Source organism: Drosophila subpulchrella, chromosome X (assembly GCF_014743375.2).
Source record: "Drosophila subpulchrella strain 33 F10 #4 breed RU33 chromosome X, RU_Dsub_v1.1 Primary Assembly, whole genome shotgun sequence".
Lineage (NCBI taxonomy): Eukaryota > Metazoa > Arthropoda > Insecta > Diptera > Drosophilidae > Drosophila > Drosophila subpulchrella.
Window position 1 is genome coordinate 10,131,806 of NC_050613.1, and position 20,471 is coordinate 10,152,276.

Below are 20,471 nucleotides of genomic sequence, written 5' to 3' on the forward strand. Positions count from 1 at the left end.
CTCTACAGGCACGCCTGTTCGATATTTTCTGGAGTTGCCGCCTCTTTAAGTCTAGGGCTATTTATCTTTATAACTGTTTTTAGTACTCATAGATTTACCCATATGTTTTTAGCGTGCTTTTTTATTGCTGTTATCGATAGCTATTTGCCCATCAATGCTGCCCATAACAATGGCATTAGGTGCTGCCAAGAGGCAATGTATTCAAATTCAAATTATGTGTTTTAAATATGAATGGCAGTTAAAAGGAGTAAATGAAACAGTTAAGCTTTTGTATAGAGTTATTTTTAAAGATATGAGTAAAAATTTATGGCATTAAATAAGAGGTAAGGCATTTAAGCATTGTAGCGTTTGGAGAACAAATTGTGTATTAATTAAAAGGTATAAAAGAAAAAACAATAAACATAATATCCCACCTAAATGCCTTCTAATCAGTATTACCCTTGTCCCACATAAAGAGTCCTCACTCCTTGAGAACCCAGAAGATATCTATTGTCCGCGCAACACGCAATGTTTGTCCACAAAAGATGGATCGTAAAACGTGTAAAAAGTTTCGAATATATGTGCTTAATGAATTGTTTGTACCCTAAATCCATGTCGTAAAACACGGGAAATTTCTTGGGCCGGTCTGCCAGCGAATAAAAGTGCAGTAAAAGTGCACTAAAAATGTACGGATCAATTGTTTGCCTTCGACTTCAGGGATTTACCATTTACGATTTACCATCATTTACGAGCGGGATGGAAATTTTAATGATCGCACTTAAATCGTCGCCAGAGAGACTTTATCAAATTGCCATTAGAATCGGAAACCTTCGGGGCGTGTGGCAGCGGAAGAGAAAGGACTATTGTGATTAGCCCGTGATCGGCAACAGGATCGCATCCTGGCGGAGTCATAAAATTGCACCTTGGCATCGCGGCAGCGGCAGCTGATGATGCGGGCTTCCCTTCCTGCCCCAACCCACCTAATTTCCCATGTCATTGTCATTGTGCAGTCACTGGGACATGTGCGAAATCCCCATCCCTATCCCTATCCTGAGTTATATATCTGCAAATCGGAAATTAGCGTATTCGCTGGCCAAATTAGCCGCTGATTATGCTGGTTGTCGGTGCTCGGATGCAAATAGAATGTCCTGCATCCTGGGTGAGTCTAGTTTTTCAACCTGTCTCCGTGCAAATTATGGGGGTACGAATAGGTCTCTACACTGCCCAAAACATGCCGCAAAAAATTGGGTTAACCAGCAATATGCAAATCATTTTGTTTTATTAAATCCTTAAGGCCTTATGATATTTGCTTTATTTTTGTTTAACTCTCCGGATTTATTTTAACGACAACGTTTTGTGAATATATTAAATATATATTATATCATGTTTAGGATGACATAACTTTTTTTTTTAATCCAGTCAGTCAAAAATCAAGCTAGTGTTATGTTATTTTTGGTTCAAATTACTCTCCTGATTTAATTTCTGATAAAAGCTATAATAATGCTTTTAAAATGTTAGTCAGAAGTGATTTTTAGTAAAATAAAATAGCACTTAAGACTCTACTTTTTGAGCAGTGCAAGCGCTGAATATAAATGCGTTTCCTTGAAGGGGATCAAGTAGTGTGTTTTGGAGTGTTTTCGGGTCTGTTATCCTGTGTTCTGTTGTCCCGAGGCACCTGTCTTCATTAGTTGGCCGTCATTTCCTCGATAAGCAATCAATAGAGCGAGGGAGACGGGTAGACTGCGCCAGAAAGAGAAGGAGATTGGACACTTACAGGTGCAAATGTTTGTTGCTTGCTCCAATTTGTTTGAGTCGACTCCATTCGGCTTTTGCATATTGATGAGGTCCAATTTATGGCTCCCAACTCACCTGCCTATGGATAACCGAAGAAAACCAACTGGAGAGTGGAAAGTTAAAAGGCTTAGGTGACCACATGCTGGGCAGATCAAATTGGAAAGGATGGAAAAAAGGAAAACTCAAACAGTAGCCGGGAAAATGCAAGGGAAATGCTTTCTTCATAATCGACAGGTAGTTTCAAGTGAGTTCTATTAGTCCACTACGTTGAAAGACCTCTTAGGTGAAAAGTACTAGTTAGAAAGTCGGTTATAACTATCTATATCTCATCCCTTATACACATTTTTAAAAACGAATGTTTTTTTATTATATCAAATATTTTCGAGAAATAATACAACTTTTAAGATATCTTAACTTATATTTTTATATTATATCAAGAGGTTTCAAGATATAAAACCAATATATAATTTTATGAATTTCTTTATAAATTGTGTAATAATTAAGAGAGGTAAATAAAAATCGTCATTAAATTAAGCACTATACTTTGGAAACACACCTATCCTGAAATGTTTCCATTTTGTCCTCCTAACGAGGTTCCATCACTTGGGCATTTGTTATCCCTGGAGGATCTTGCTCAGGACTCCCAGCTCTCCCTTCTCAGCTCTCCTTTCTCAGCTCTCCTTTCTCAACTATCGTTTCTCAGTTCTCATTTCTCTTTTTTCAGTTCTGGTTCCAAGTCCTCCGCATACCTGACTCGACTGTTAATCCTGGCGCAGGATTCCTTCGCTGTCCTGTGTCGAATGCGAACCAGTTTTCCGCTTCGCTGCAACTGACGCATAAATTGCGGCACTTTCCCGACCCATTTGCCGGCGGGACAGGACGAAACAGGACTCCGTCGTTTATACACGCGAAAAAAAAACCTAACTAACAAAATTCAGTTGTCTATATCGACTGCTGTTCCTTACTGTTCGTGTGGCGGCAGAGAATATGCTGAAATATATTTTTATTGCTATTATAAATAATTAAAAATTCTTCTGCAATTTTTCACAGTGTACGGTTTCCGGGTGATTTTCCTTTGGCCAAGAAGTGCGTTGAGCTTCCCTATTCAAATTGTTTGAACTGGCAATGCGGCTCGGTGATTTTTCATTTTCCCGGTTGAGTGATAAAGGAGGGGTTACCAAGGATAGGGAAAGGGATAGTATGCCGGCCACATCGATCAGTTTTACGGCTATTTTCAGAGGTATAGCACCTGTTTGTCCCCCAGCCCGCGATTTTCCACAGCAGCAGCAGCAGGTGCCAATCGAATTTTCCCCCCAGCGATGATGACATTTACATATTACCATCTTGCGCGTGGCTCTAGGATAAAATATAAAAGAAAACAGGAGCAGCCTGCTGTTCCGCAGGGATCCCTATATCTATACCTATACCTTTATCTATACCGATTCCTGATCCCCGCATGACAATGCTAAGTGGAGGTCCCCACCTCCTCCTGTCGTCGACCCTCATCAAACGAGTCGATTTTATGTTTCCTTTCCAATTTTTCACGCTGCATTTTCCGCTGCTGCTGCTGCTGACCAGCGGGAAACTCAGTAAAGGGTTGCAAATGTCCGAGTTTTCCTCCTCCTCCTTCCCTTTACTTTTTATTACCACTTCCTCAAGACATTTTCCTATGGCACGTGCTTTTGGTCAGTTGGTCAGCGATTGTTTTCCACCCTTTGACAATGGTGTTGTGACAACGGAAAATGGACAATGGAAAATGAAAAACGGCCAAAGGAAATGCAACTTGAGTCCTTGGACAATTGAGGACAAACCGCGATATGACAGCCCGCGAACGCCCAACATTTCTGGTCAACTTGTTGATTGTTTATTTTAATCCCAATGAATAATAAAATAAATAGAATTAAGGCTAAGGAATTTTTCTAATAAAATGGAAAGGCTTTATAAAATGTTTCTTTGTATAAACATATTATGAATTTAAATTAATTAGTATTATAATATTAATAGTATTATAATAAAATAATTATTTTTCTAATAAAATGGAAAGGCTTTATAAAATGTTTCATTGTAAAAATATATTATGTATCTATCATATACTTATAATATTATAATATTATTTATATTTAAATGAGTATTCCATTCCATTCCAATGAGTATTCCATTCATTTTCTTATTGATGGTTTTATAAAAAATGTACTTTCCTTATCCATAGTCAGATTTAAACAAATTTTATTTAATTCAAATAATAACCCCAACCCTTTAATTATAATACAAATTCCTGTATATTAATACGATTTCGCTTAGGTCACGCTGTTGTAGAAATAGACCAAAAATTTCTGATGACTTTTAGGCAGCTGCTAAGGAAACCAAACCCAACTTTTCAGGTATCCGAAAGTTACCTTCCATATCTTCCAGAATCCTGATTTCCGCTGCACGGGCAATTAGTTAATTAGGCGCAACTTCAAGTGTCCCACTTGGAAATCTATATCACACGAGAATCGCTCCTTGTTGACATTTCTGCAGCATCATCCAGATAATTTGCATATTTAATTGAAGAATCCCATAAGCCCAGAAGAAAAACTCAATTTTTTCTTAATAAAAACTACGAAAATGTCAATCCAAATTTCTGGAAGGCAAAGAAAAGAGACGTGGAGATGGAGAATCTGTGGATCTGGATGGTGACGAACGAGTGGAAACCCCGCGGCGGCCATCCAAGAAAAGGGTTAAATGCAAATTAAATCAGAGGTTCTACGAAAGAGAGCGAAAAAAACTGGGCGATCCGGGAACAGGACACACGGTCTCGGACTCGATCCAACCCCCGAATCCCGAATCCTGAATCCCGAATCCCGAATTCCGAATCCCGGGCAGTTGTCAACCGCGCTTGACAGATCTCCTCGCTTGAAACTGGATTTTTAAGGTACATGGGGCCTCCTCAACAAATTAATTTACCTTCAACTTGATTTGGGACTACCCCTACCTTCCCGAAGGAACTCATATATGTGTGTGCTTAAGGTATGGTATCTGGGAATACGAAAGAGCGGCATACGAGGTGGACTCGATGAGAAAAGCTGAAATTCCATTTCTTATAGTTCGGGTATATATTTTGAAAGCCATGCATAAACATTTAAAAAAAATTTGGTCATTATTAATTAGTATACTTTATGCGTAGAGTTAAAGGGTGTGTTGTTTTTAAATTTAAAATAAAAGGGGTTACATATCCCATATCATAGAAATCATAACAACCTATAAGACGATGTACAAGGTTCAGAATAATATTTATAACGTCATTTTAATAGCATTGGGTTATTTAATCTTAACATTGTTTATAAGAGTATTTTCCTTATAAAGTAGGAACTGAAATATTAGTATAAGCATCGTACTTTTTCTATTCCTGCTCCTTAAAAGTCCAAAACAACTGTAGATTTATTTATTATACTAAAATATTTTATAGATTCTATATTTTTCTACAGCTGATAATATTTTTTTTTGCAGTGCATACTCTATGTGCAATGCTCTTTTCTTAAAATCAGCTTTTTCTGAACCCACGAAGCTCTATAATTTCATTAATCACAACAAAAACAGCAACACGCAAGGGGGGGCCGCCCAGTGGAAAAGTATGGTCCCGAATAAGGAATCTGAAATCTCGAAACCTGAAAACCCTGGAATTCCGATCCGGATCCGTTGTAACGCCCATCGCGGCGCCGTGTCGATAATTTAGAAATTAAATGTAGTTCGCCCAACTGTGAACCGGGGAAAGGGAATGAAAAGGAAAGAAATGCCGCAAACACACAAATCAAATCTAATCAAGCAAAGAAAGCTCACTTTCCCAAGGACGAAGGCGAGTTCCGGAGGCAAGGGGTAGCAGCCCAATTGCCCACCCCTCCTTCGCAAGAAAGGATCACCCCTCGCGAAGGACGAATACAAAAAATCAGAAAGAAAAAAACACCAAGGTCTTGGTCTAGTTTTTTGTTCTTTCCTTGTCGCAACTGCAATTACATTTCATTTTTGGGATTTCAATTTCGTTTTCGTTTTCGTTTGGACCCAGGACTAAGGACTCAGGACTCACGCCACATCCACAGACGGGGTGTCCTTTTGCCATGGGTGTCAGGATCTGTCCGTCCGGCTATTATTATTATTATTGTAGTTGTTTTTTTGCGCCCTAGACTGGCGGGCCTTGTAATTATTTAGTTTACGTCCTTTTCGTCCTTGCAGCCTCCTGTATTTTTCCTTGATTGCATCGGCGAATCGGCTCAGTGGCTCGGAAACTTTCAATTTCATGCTTAGTTTTTCTCCAGAATCAAAGAACAATGCCAACAGGAAATATCCTAAACATAAATGGCGGAATGGTAAACTAAAGGATTTTTATTTAGCTTATACAAATCTTACTGGAAAAAATTAAATGGGTTACTTAAAACTATACTCATATAATTGTATAAGTAAAGTTAACCAAACTGCTCCTAAAATATTAAAAAAATCAGGATATTAATTTTTGATCCATATCATAAGTGTTTAACTGCAAAATTTCTCCCCTTGATAAAAATGTTGTTTTCCCATATTTAAAATCTTTCGATTAGTATTAAATTTCAACAATATATGTGAGTACATGATCGACACTTGGTACCCCCGTCAATCTCCCATTTTCCTCGAATTATAATGAGGCAATTTAAATGCTAATACTTTGCCCGACAAAATATCAAATTATAATCCTTCGACGCGCTGGAGGGTTGGGATTTATAATTATGGAATATGAATATGAATTGTGAATTAGTTGGGAATTGGCTTTCAGCTATTATCATTCAAATCGAAGTCGCCTAATAAGATTGCTGGCTAATAGGGTGCAAATAAAACATTAAATTTGATTTTAATTATAATATTTACTTTATTATTAATTTTTTAATTTTAACTACTCTTGCATTTTTTTGCTAAGATTTTAGTATTGAAGCTAAACAATTTTCCATCACCTGTATTTTCTGCTAAATAATATACTATTTATATAATATATTTATTTATTTATATAATGCTAACAACTAATTGTAAAGTAAATGCTAACAGTGGGCATGAACTATAGCTGCTATAGGTTTTATAATATATATATTTTTGTAATATTATAATATAATAATCTTTTTTAGTATAATCCAAGGCAAATTTTATATTCCAGCGAAGACCGTTAAAGTCAGGTTTTCGAAAGTTTGTTTTGCTGGTTGGTTTTTACCCGAAATTGAGGACACTCCTAAACAAACAAAAGCTGCAGCCACCACCGGAGTTTCGGATGGTGTTTAAACAATGGGATCGGGAGTACGACCACTAAGCTGCTGGACCTGCTGGCCGCAGGATGACCGCGCAGGCGCGTGTGCCGAGGTCAAAGGTCGCTTTGCCCTTCGCATCCACGGACGCAGCTGACTTTCCCGCCGCCAAACAATGGAAAAGTCCTGACCGCTCTTTGTTTTTCCAATTTTTAAATAAATTAAACAAATAGCGGAAAATGAGCGTGCGCGCGCTTTTCATATTTTCTATTTGCTTTTCGATAATTTCAAATGTGCGCACGCTCCCCGAAAAGCAAAAAAAAAAAAGAAAGTAAAAATGACAAACGATGTCGCTAAGCCGCGACAATATGAGGCTATTAGGGTAATAATTTGTGGGATTAGAGCGGAAGTTCAGAGGACCTGGACTTCGGAGTCAGCCATTCACCATCCACCCCAACTTAAAGTCCTTTGGAAATGTACAAATGGAAGGATGGCAGGTTTATGGGCTGTTTTGACTCGAAAAGAGGTTTTTTATTTAACCAAAAATGAAGCAATAAGACAATGTGGTTTATCAAATTGTAATTATTCGAATTGTAATCAATTCAATAATCAATGAATTTCGGAAATTTGAAGTTCCCTAATTTTAGAAAATATTTTTTTTTTTTAAATATATTTTATATATTTTTTCGACTTAACATATCTTAAACTCAGAGCAAATACTTTTATAATTTTTATTATATAAGAAATTAAAAGTATTATTATTAATTATTAAGTATTTTAAAAATTTGTTATTTATTGAATTTAATGATTTTTGTTTTAAGAAAAAATAAGTTTTAACAAAACCCAGTCAAAAACATTGTGAAATACTTTTTTTAGGAGAAAATGTTAGTTAACCAAACTAGTTTATTGGGTTTTTTTTGGACACTACTAGTAACGTGTTGTAATTTCTAATGATTACCCCAAAATATTTAAATCTTAAGATTTATAAAACGCCTTGTAGAAACGGAATTGTTTAGTGTTGAAATTCAAGAGGTGCATTGACCAAGGTATTTATATTGTTGCTGTCTAGTTTTGCATTTCCGTTGGCCCAGCGGGTCCTTGTCGTCCTTTTGGTCCCTTGGTGCGAACTACTTGGCTTTGCGGTTTTGGGAAATTATTTCGAGTTATGACATATTAAGATTTATGCGCCGGGGAGAGAGTAAATCGCCGGGGCGCGGGGATAAAGCGTTTGCCAAAATGTGCGAGCTCAGGAGGCGACCGCAGGATGCTTAGTCCTTGGTCCTTGGATCGCCCGAGAGCCGAGATCGGGTTTCAAGCGATCGCACAATGGGCGCTCCGTGACTTACATACAGCTGTTCGCCAAGGAGGATTCCCCTGAATTCCCTCCTTAAACTCGACTCCTGTATCATCCTGGGCCGCGGGCAATGCCACGAACATGGTATTATTATTTCATATTTTGATTTATTGTTTTGCTTATTGTTTTGCCACACATTCAGCGCGATGGCGCCGTAATTTTTGGCAAATGCCTGTACCTTCACCACCGCCTTATCCTTTTGTTTATTCGTCCTGCGGTCCTCGGTTTTTGGCAAACGATTTATGTTAATTTTTTCCCATCTTAAATTTCATGTCGTCCTTTGTGTGCTTGCTTTCTAGACAAAAGACGCCAATAATTCATATTCGCAATAAGCTGATGCGAAAGATTTATAGAGAACGGAGGTTAGGATATATACTTTGAGGGCAATTACTTTATAGAAAAAAATCTTTATGTATTTATTGCAAATTTTTATTTTTTCTTTATATTTTTTAAAGCTCATATTTTATTTTTAGCTAACAAATTTGCAAATTCAGATTTTTAGACTGAAATTTGCATTTTTAAATTCTAGGTGGCGCCATCTATACAAGTTTGCTCTGAACTAGTACTGAGATTGGTGGTGGTTCGGAAAATTTACACTAGGTGTCGCTCAACGGGTTTGTAGATGATGGTGTAAGATAGTGTAGTTATACATTTTACATACAGTGATCTGTCAAAAATACATAAAAAAAAATTGTCTTATTTAAAAAAGGAGACTATTTACTTTAAATTTTTTCCGTTGCCAAAATATTTATAATAATTTAACAACATACACTTGTATGTAAACGGCTGAGGTCTTAGCCTAAAAGTTTTTTTGCATGGCAAGAAGTAGCTTTTATATTTAATCTGCGGTTTGTTTTAAAATTTGTAAATTATTCTAACAATACAAATTTAAACAAACAATGTAAGGCTTTAATATAAATGTCGAATAGGAACTCCCACTTTTAAATTTTCGTAGGTCAAAGTGAGATACCACTTGAACAAACCATCCATTTAATGTTTCGGGGTCGGTACCCTGTGCGTTCTAACAACTTGTGAAATATATAAAAAAGAATAAACTTAATTGAAACAAATTATTAACAAATCAGATTGAAGGGGCGATAATTGAAGAGCATGCATTTTATTTGGACTACTCATTGATTGAGTGTTTCAATATTGATGATTTGGTGGGCCTCTTAGTGCAGAGTGTGAGTGGGTATTGATCGATGTTACCCGAAAAAATATACAAAAACTAGGACCGACACTGGGAGAATGAGATTATAAAAAACCGAGAAAAAGAGCTATTTTGACTAAAATCTGAATTCAATTTTTCCGCCTTATAAATAATGCGAATATTGGTCAAATAATAAATTTTCCTGTATATGATGGGGATCGTTAGCATTAGTAGCGAGCTGCTCAGAACAGACGCCATTTTTGCTGTACGCCTTAATTTGGCTAAACAGCAATTGAAAAATCGCAAAGAAAAAGCGGAATCCCATTTTTTCGACCTAAAATTCAGTTTTTTGGCCGCTAAAAAGAAAATAAATGTCAGATCAAGGAACGTCATACCTCGTTGAGCTCGTTGTTTAATTTTCAATCGATTGGCATTCAAACCTGAAAATTTTTAACTTTTCACATTTTTTGCAAAAATAGACGATGTACCCCCTTACAAAAAATGCGAAAATTGGTAAAAAAATAAATTTTCCTTAAAGTGATTGGGATCGTTAGCATATCTAGCAAGCTGCTCAAAACAGTCGGACTTTTTTCTGTACGCCTTGATTTGACCAAACTACGATTAAAAACCTGGAAGGAAAAGTCGTATTTTTGACTAAAATCTGAAATTCGTATTTTTGACTAAAATCGGAAACCTATTTTTTCGCCCTAAAAATTCAGTTTTTTTACTGCTAAAAAGAAAATAAACGTCAGATCGAGGAATGTCATACCTCGTTGAGCTCGTTGCTTAATTTCCAATCCAATGGCAATCAAAACTGGAAATTTTTAACTTTTCACATTTTTTGCAAAAATAGACGATTTACCCCCTTACAAAAAATGCGAAAATTGGTCAAAAAATCAATTTTCCTGTAAGTGATTGGGATCTATAGCATATCTAGCAAGCTGCTCAAAACAGTCGGTCTTTTTTCTGTACGCCTTGATTTGACCAAACTACGATTGAAAAACTGGAAAGAAAAATCGTATATTTTACTAAAATCTGAATCTCGTATTTTTGACTAAGATCGGAATCCCATTTTTTCGCCCTAAAAATTCAGTTTTTTGGCTGCTAAAAAGAAAATAAAAGTCAGATCGAGGAATGTCATACCTCGTTGAGCTCTTTGCTTAATTTCCAATCCAATGGCATTCAAACCTGGAAATTTTTAACTTTACACATTTTTTGCAAAAATAGACGATATATTCGTAAAAAAATAAATTTTCCTTAAAGTGATTGGAATCGTTAGCATATCTAGCAAGCTGCTCAAAACAGTCGGTCTTTTAGCTGTACGCCTTGATTTGACCAAACTACGATTGAAAAACTGGAAAGAAAAATCGTATTTTTGACTAAAATTTAAGTTCCATTTTTTATTCAATTTATGTAAATCATATAGTTTTTACGATATCTTAAACAATTCTAGATCCTAATATTAACAAAGCGTGGGTTTCATATCGATCGCAATGATATATTGCTTGATTTTTTGGTTTTTTCCCCGATCGATCCGATTGTTTAGGAAATTCGCTGCCATTGCTCACCCGCGGGGATCTCATCCGGAGATCGCCGCCAGCTGCATGACATCATTTTCAGCCTGCGTTGTCGGCATTGTGAATGAAATCCATCGCATGAATGACCTAATAAATACAAACAATGAGCGCCATGAATCAACGGCAATGAATTTTCCACAATGGGGAAATTGCACTCCCATCCAGTCCAATTGACACCCCCAAATGCCATCGAAAGCGATGCATTTCACCAGAAACAGACGCGGTGTCGCCAGCACCACCCACTGGCACCCACTGCCGCCCTGCACCACCCACTGCCGCCCAGAGCCACCCAGCACCCACCCTGCACCACTCAATCCCCATTTCCATCTCCTCAATTAACCGCTCGGCATCGAGTGACGTTGAGGAGCCCGAGCCCATGTTAATTAATCAATGGAAAACGCCGTTTCACTCTTAATCACTCTTAAATGGTCGCCCATAAGGCACCCACTTACACCCACTGACCCACCCACGCGGCCACCACCACCTCACCCACATTAACCGTCCATTCAACGGATTACGCATTCCCTGGAATCCATTGAGTTTGTTTAAAGAGTGGGTAATGTGAAGGCTGGCATCTAATGGTTTCTTCCGCTCAGGAAAAGAAAGTGCGAAAATAAAATTTTATTAGCACGATGAGTAATTTGAAGATTTTTCATTCAGTTTAACAGGAATTATGTGAAAATATTAAGTTCAGCAAAACTGTAGGTTTATAAGAATCTTTGTTTAAGTTGTAGAATAACCTATTTTTATTTGGCAGAAATTGCCTAAATTTGATCTCTTTTAAAAATACATCTTTCATTGATAAGAAAAATGCAAAACCAATTTATATATGGCTTTAAATATTATTTATATATTATACATTATATATGCAATTTATAAGCTTTGATTTGTATCCATTGCTGTTTATATTAATTTTAGAGAAATATTAAACAATTAAAAGTTTAACAATTTTAAACTTAAATTTTGATGTATAATAAAATTCTTTTCATTAAATTAAAAAATGTTTGAGTAAATAGGACCAACATAATAATTTCTTGCTTTGTTAAAAATATATTATGCAATTAAAATTTTTTAATATAATATTAAATTTGTTTTAAAATACATTAATTCATTTAATTCAAATATAGAATATATGTTCAGTGTATTTATAGCAAATAGATTTATATGCTAAGAAGTTACACCAATTTTTTTAGGTTTAAATGGTTTTGTAAGAGCTTGTGTAAATTAGACAGTTAAATTTATGCACACAAATATTTTCGAATAATAATCCTTGAGATACACACACACATATTTGATTTAATTGGCCCGAATTAGTGTTCACTTTCGCCGTCTTCCTCGTTTCACTCGCATCAATTTTGCCACCGAGGCATTAATTGGCGATTCCCGTTTCCATCACCTAATTACAAATGCGGTCTTCTGGCCACTTTTTTTGGTTAATTAGCCAATGTTTATTTGTTAATTGGCACATGACGGCCTACGCGGCGATCTCGGTCGATAATTTCGGGGGATATAACAATTTCAGGCAGATTACTCATACGCCGCGTCGTCCACTTGCTGTTACAAACGTGTAAAAGCGCCGGCGGCCAAACGAGTTTCCCCTATCCCAGCTTTTTTTACGCTTTTTTGATGATGTGTGATATATGGACACGCAATGAAATGGCAACAATTATTATGCAAATGCGACGTTTTGTTTTACGAGCCATAAAAAAAAGAGGCAAGCCAGCTAAACATTGTGTGTGTCTGCGTTTTGCAAATAGAAATGGCTGGCAAATTAATTGAAGCTAATTACAAGGAGGGGGGGATTGGATTGGGGGGATTGGAGGTGGAGGAGCTTGAGGATTGGGAGTCCAAGATTACGCCAACATGGACCACACGTGCTGGCGATGCTGGCGATGCACCCGGAAGATGATGCCGCAGATTTGCAGCTCCTCAGCCTTTCAGCGTTGATTAAAGCAAGTTGCAACAATAAATGCAGTTTCATTGGAGTTAATCAGCCAAGGCAGTCGCTGAACTCGCTGGGCAGTCAAATAAAGTACAGGCGAGCCTCCCAAACGCGAACTACTTGATCTAGTTTAAGTGGGAAAAATAAATAGAATTTATGAATATTAGGTTTCTATAAAACAAATAACAAGCCTTACATTTATAGGAAAACTCAGTGTTTTAATTTGATTTTAGAAAGATTTGTATTTTAAATATTTTAATTTGATGTTTTGTAGAAAGGTAGTTTTAAATACCTACAGTTTTTACAATATTTTTTAATCATAGATAATATAATAAATAGTTTTTTGAAATATAGTTTTGGAAAACAAATGTCCTTGATTTTGTAAAGATAAAAGTTTTTCAATAAGTGTTTTTTACGAAGGGCTTACATTTTTTAATATTACAAGTAAATACATTTTCCTATAAAGCATTATGGAGTTTTCATTTAAAATACCTTCTTAAAGAAAGTTTGATTTATAGAAGTTCATGCAAATCAAGTTATATTTAGGAAAGTTCGAGTTCATGAAGTTTGACTGTGGAAAACAAATTAGCAAGTGGAGTGAAGCGTGAGCAAGGGAGATGGCAAGAGGGGGGATAGAGAGAGAGAGAGACAGCAAGATCTTGGGGCAGGGTCAACTTGTGGCATGTGTCTTCTGTTCGCTTGCTGACCATTTGATTGGAATTTATAGCTAGCCGGTTGCATATTTATGCTCTTGTCAAGCTGCACCACATCGCCACCCCCACGGCACCACCCTAGAGCCACCCTACATCCACCACAGAACCACATTAAGATGAGACGGACCGATAATGACATTTGTGCCGCATCTTCGCCAGCCACTTGAGCTGCATTCTGCACTTTTCAGCCTGCCTCTGGCATTTGAATCGCAATTGGAATTGAAATGACTTTGTTGCAATGTCGTTCTCAAGCGGTGCCAATAAATAAAGTCACATCTTCAGCCAAACAGCCGAAGAACAATGGAGGAGCAGCACTCGATATAGATCTATGCGATCCACCAAGACAGCCGATAAATAGACGAATCAGGCCGATTGATCTCCCCGATCAAAGAGCTATGTATATGTTCTTAAGAGTCACCAAATCAACAAGATGATCAGCGGTTTTGTGAACTTTATAGTGGGAGTTTGGCATTATTGTTACCCATTTAAATGACTCTTTAAGGTTTAAGTTCTTATAAAGACTCTTTAGGGATAATACATGCTATCTAGCCAAGGAATTTTATTTTGTATGACCTCTTACAATTTTAATGTATTTATTTTTTCAATTTAAGTGATTTTTAAACATATGCATTTGAGCGTGTAATTTTTTACTTAAATATGTCAAGATCATATTAGTCCTTTATAAATATAATTCTATATTATTTTCGGTCTTATAGCTTAGGTGATATCTTGTGAACTTCCTCATAAATAAGTCTATTAAAAATAAAATTCCATATTATTTTCGCTCTTATAACATAAGTGATACCTTGTGAACTTTCTTATAACATAAATTATATCTTTTGACCTTTCCTTTTAAAATATAAGTAAAGATAGAAATATACTCATATATACTCAATGATTTTTGTTGGCCGACTTGAACTGGATCGGCCGTTGGCCTGAATGAAAATTCCATAGTGCGCAGCCCGAAAATGTTTTATTGGCCCCAGAGAGTGCCAATAATAAATTCTATAAATATGCAAATATGCAGTGGGCCAAACGAAGCCAATGGCCTTAAGTGGTTCGAGACCATCCACCCACCGCACATCGATCTTGGTCTGCTTTTCCGATTTTCCACTTTTCCCCTGTTTTTTCCAGTGGCCTTTTCACTTCATTTTTTTCCCGATCGCTGATTGGCAGCGTACGTGCGCTTTTCCCATTGTGGCAATTGCAAAATAGGCAAAAAGAAAAGCAGAAAAAAGGGAAAATAACTGCCGGGCAGCTGCAACATTTGGCCAAGTGCCGATTGGCAATAATTTATGCACCGCTGCAAATATGCGCACACGGCGACGATCAATCCAATCCAATCTAATCCCCAGATACGATCCGATCCGAGGACCCATCATCGCACCCCTGCCAAACTATCGATCACCGTGGAGCTGGCCAACCCGAAGAAATGTCAAATAAATAACGCGAACAGGCCATAAAAATGGATGGCACCGGGAGCAGCCAAATCGAGCGGAGGTGCAAATGTGGGCACTTTAATGAAAACAATAAATCTTCATCACTTCCAAGTGAATCGAAATGAATCGAATCGAAATGCAAAGCAATCGAGTGAAAATGCCAGTGCAAAGTCCAGGGGCGTGGTCGTAAATGGAGGGGGTGATTTATAAATTTCCACCCTTATTTCATCTAGCTAAAATGGGATTTTGCTTTTCGTAATATACTAAGTTAAGTTTTGACTTTTATTTTATTTTATAAAATTGTTTTTCTGTAAACTTTCAATATAACCAAAAAATTAGATATCTTTGCAAGATACATTTTCAATGTACCGATTGGATTACAGAAAGGTGACCTCAAACATCAGTTATGCATCCCATAACATGATCAATTGGTATCCATTTTCAAAGTGACATTCCTTTTATATTGGCTGGTTAAATTCTGCAGTTATATTTGTTTTAAAACTGATTGAGTTTTTTACGAATCTTAAAAATTGAAGAATGGTGACCCCAAACAGCAGTTCCAAAGCAATTCTTGGTTTTTAAAATTACCTTTAAGCTTAAGAATGGGACAATCAATCTGTATTACTTCTTATTTTAACACTGGTACCTTTTCTTTTGTGAAGCCCCCTTACCGATTGCTTTCAGAAAGGTGACCCCAAGCTGCACTTCTACCCTCCATAACTTGAAAAATAGGAAGTCTTATTCAAAGTGGAATACCTTTAAAGGTTGATTGTTTCATTCTGATCCACATGTCTTTTTAGTACTGGAACATTTTACTCTTTCTAATCTAAAAAACTCAATCTTTTCTAGAAAGGTGACCCCAAACAGCACTTCTACAGTCCATAACTTGAAAATTTGGAAGCCTTTTTCAAAGTGGAATATCTTTTACAATTGCTGGTTTATTTCCTCACTAATCTTTTATTTAACCCCTTTTTATGCCCAACTACGCACCTGAAAGCGTTGATAATTTATTGAGATAGAAGTGCACTTGTAAATTTACACAAGCCGAAGCTCGTCAATTAATGGAGCTCTCGCCACCCGCTGCTTCCTGTCCCGCCGCCCAGGGCAACAAAAATTTGAAACGGAAGCGCAAATTTTGATTAATTGAAATGAAAATACAAAGCAACAAAAATAACAAAAAAAAGGGGGGGGGGAGAAAAACAAAGGCCAAACCAGAGGGGGAAAATGGGCGGGCGAAAGGGGGGAGTGGCACTCGCGTAATTGGCCAAGGGTGGGTGTGTCCATGTCCACCACCGATCCGGCGATCCACCGATCCACCGATCTCCCAAACCACCGAACCACCATTGGCGTCATCGCCAGTGACGCATAAAAAAAATGAAAATGTAGAATCGAGGGGGGGAGGACTGAAGGTTGATGGCTCTTCTGTTCGATTTTCTAGTTGTCAGCCAACGATTATGCAATTTATTTTCATAAGTGCGGGCAGCACAGGCCCACCACCCACTCAAGGTCGCTGCCGAATGCAAATTTATCGATACCCATTCGAGCATTTATCGCCCCGATCGTTTGTCAATCAAGGAAAATGACGAAGCCCCACTTTTCCCCCAATTGCCATCCCCAATCGAAGGCACTTGAGTTATGCATCGATCGTTCCCGATGTTTATCGATGGGTTGGGATGAGATCACTGGCTGAAAGACTTCCGGCAAGTTGGATGGATGGGCAAATGCCGTTGCTATCCTAATTCACCATACTATATTCGTTTCCGACTTGATCTTGGCTCTTGTGATCGTATATTCAGAGTTATCGATGGATTTTTAAGTAGTTCTTTAAATAGGATTGGGTATATTAGCAAAGAACCAAATTAACATTTAAGGAAATGCAACTTGCACAGATAATTTGTATTCATAATATTCGCCATCAGTGTCAAAATATAGGAGGGAAACCATATATCATATTGAGGCCGATGATCGATAATCGATCGCTGAACGCTCAAGTTGCACAGGTCAGCATGGTAATCCACATTCCAGAGATCAAAGGTATTCCAAGTATTCCCCTGGGTGTTTGGAGGAGGTTCTCGAGAGGCCAGAGGGGAGTCCCGGGGCGTGGCCACACGTGATTTACATGTTTTAGCCGGCTAATTTGTTGATGCAAATGCGGGTGTGGCCTGTTCTCGGATCTCTCGGATCTCTCGGATCTCTGATCGCGGAGTCCCCACAGCACGCGCCCACAAATAAATGGCCGAGGGTGGAGATGGAAATGGAAACCGAATCCGAATCTGAAACCGGTGACTGGAAACGGAGGTCTGGGAGGGACCAGGGGTCTTGGTCTTGGACCGACATCGAAGCCAATGGCGACAATTGGCATTCACCGTCGCAATTAATCATCATCACCGTCCGATTGACAATCGAACCACAAATAAATCAAAATCAAGACCATAAAATATGAATGCAGCGTTGGCACTCAACTGCACTGGAAGAAAAAGTTGTAAGTTAAATAAAGCCGCTCTGCGAAGATAAAATAGAACATCCGTAAGAGTGGTTAAGCTATTTAAGATTACTGAAAGTGAAGAGTTTATCTTATTAAGAATGAATTTAATCCTTACAAAATGTTGCTCTGCATTATTATTTCTTTATAATTGAAGAGCATACTATATTTACATAATAGAATTTGGGAGTCCTTTACCGAATCATTGACAAAATATTTTCCATCTAAAAATTCAAAGTTGTTTTAAATTTTATTTATAAAATATTCACGGAATATTATAGTTTACCATGTATTTTAATTCATTTACCAGAATTGACGATCCATATTTGAAATTTAAAAATATGAAAATCATTAGACTTTTAAAGGATAAAACTTAGTTCTTGTACAGTGTTCTTCAAGATTATTATATCAGTGGAATTTAAAAATATTTTATATTTATTTTATACAGTTTAAGGATCCGTATTTAACGAATAGATCTTATATTCATCTTTTAAAAATTCTCCATTTTTCTATATCCGATTAATACACTCTATTAAAATTTACTCATTGAAAGCAAATCTTTGCTGAATTTTACAATGCATTTCTCAGAATTTTCGTAGTGTAGTTCCCAATCAAATAGACAATTCATCAAGTATGCAAACACACTCGCGGGCGAATCAATCAATGGCCAGGAAAGGCTGGAAGGTTGAGAGGTCGTCGTGGTGATTCTCCGATTCAGCACTTCCACAGAAGGCACAAGGTGCCGTCCGCTGTCGTAATCCTGGACGGGGTGGGTGGTGTGGCAGGGGCAAGTGCCTCCTCGCCCGTCCTGCCACCAGATGACGCACGATGTGGCCGGAAAAACCCAGTGGTCGAACAGTTCCCGAAAATCGAGGACCAGGACAACAATAACCCGATTGTCAGCGAGTACCCACGATGATCTAGAATCGGGCAGAGCATTCTCACGCATCCGTGGCCATATGGGTTAGGGCGATTGGGAATTCCCCGGGCAGGTAGTTTTACCAGTCCTGGGCGGAGGATTCGGACTACCAGGTCGCAACGCCCGCCAAGAAGCCAATTTAAATAAGCAGCATAAACAAAAGCGACACCGTTTTATGATCCCCGTTCCCTGTTGGTCGCCTTATCCTTGCACAAGGATATATATGTATATGGGTAGGTAGATGGGTGTATGGGATACGATATGGCGGCAATGATGCGCCAACCGCACAGGTTCGTCCTGTTGGATGGACTTGGGCTTTTCCCACGCAACCGCGACCTTATCTGCGCCCCTTTTATGAGGCTGCATCTGTTTTCGCACCTCGGCATCGGTTATATGGTGGGAATTTCCGCTTGATTCGGCCAAACTCTACCTGTTGTAACCCCTGAACTTTGGGATCGGCCAGCGGGATCAGGGATTCCTGGCCAGGTCCTGCAAGTGGGTGGCCGTGTAATAAAAATATAATAATCAATTATACCATGTCCCGAAATGATATACTTTATGGTCTACTGATATAACCCAGATTGACTTTGATTTTAGTCCAGTGATATCTGAATTTTGGTCGGATAATAATTTAATAGGTACTTTAAATCATACAGCTTTTAGGATATATCCCAATGCCTTTATAATGCCTTGATTTTTTAAAACTTCGATCGTATAAATCTCAAATAAAAATATTTTACTAGATACTTTAAGCCCTATTTAATTAAACTTATACTATAAATACATGCTTTGAATATTTTTCCCTGACCCAGAATTCTGATCGTATAAATCTCAAATAAAAACATTTTACTAAGTTCCTTTAAGTATAACCCCTTTGATTAGTACTTCTAAAGCATGTCTTAAAGATATATCCCAAACAGACGAGCTAATCCTCTTGCCCGTGGAAAACTCGTCTTGTTTAGTTTTTATTCTACCTGCAACTGATCCCCAAGATCCCATACTTAATGCCAAACACAAGAAAGATGCCGTCGACGGAACTTGTTCGATCCCATCGGGCTTACATATAGATTTTATAGAGCACTTGCATCTCTTTGAACTGATCTGGTTTTTGGCGATCGCATTTTATGATCGATATGTCCATTTCAATTTCCATGTCCATGTCGATGTCAGCCATCCATTTTTGTGCCCGGCTGCTAATGCCTTAAAGCCAAAATCCATTTCGTCGTTTGGCCATATAATCCAGCAATATACATCAAATATGGCACTTGAAAGCACCGCACGTCTGCATGCCAATCTCAAGACCCCCTTTGCGACCACCAACCCCTCGATGCCCCCCATTTTCTCCGATTTTTCCGATTTTCCACCACCTTTGTGGTCGCACTTGTCGCTGGCGCCGGCGCCTTCAGGGTCGTCAATTTTTGAGCGACATTTCGAACTGGTGGCTAAAACACACAAAAGCCAAACAAAAAAATAAATAAAATCCAAAAAAAAAGCAGCGAAACCGAAAAAACAAATAAGCGATTTTGTTTGGGGAAAATGATGATCGGCGCCAGACGGACATTAAAACAAAGAAAAAAAAGTCCGAAACCGAAAGGAAGCCTGGGAAAGGCGCATTTCCACTTTGTTTATTCGGGGGCTCTGAGCTCTTTTTAATGGTTTTTTGCCCAAATGGCCAATTAATGCGATTTACTTGATCCGCTTTTGCATTTTGCGCCGTGTTTACGACGGCGGATATTAATTAATTCGGCTATCTCTGGCTAGAGAGACCGTTCTGAACGGAACCCACCTAGTCGCCACCGCCATCCCACTTCTGAGTCCCAATCCCATTACCAGTCCCATCCAATCCGAGTCAATGCCATTAATGTGGCCATAAACCAAATGC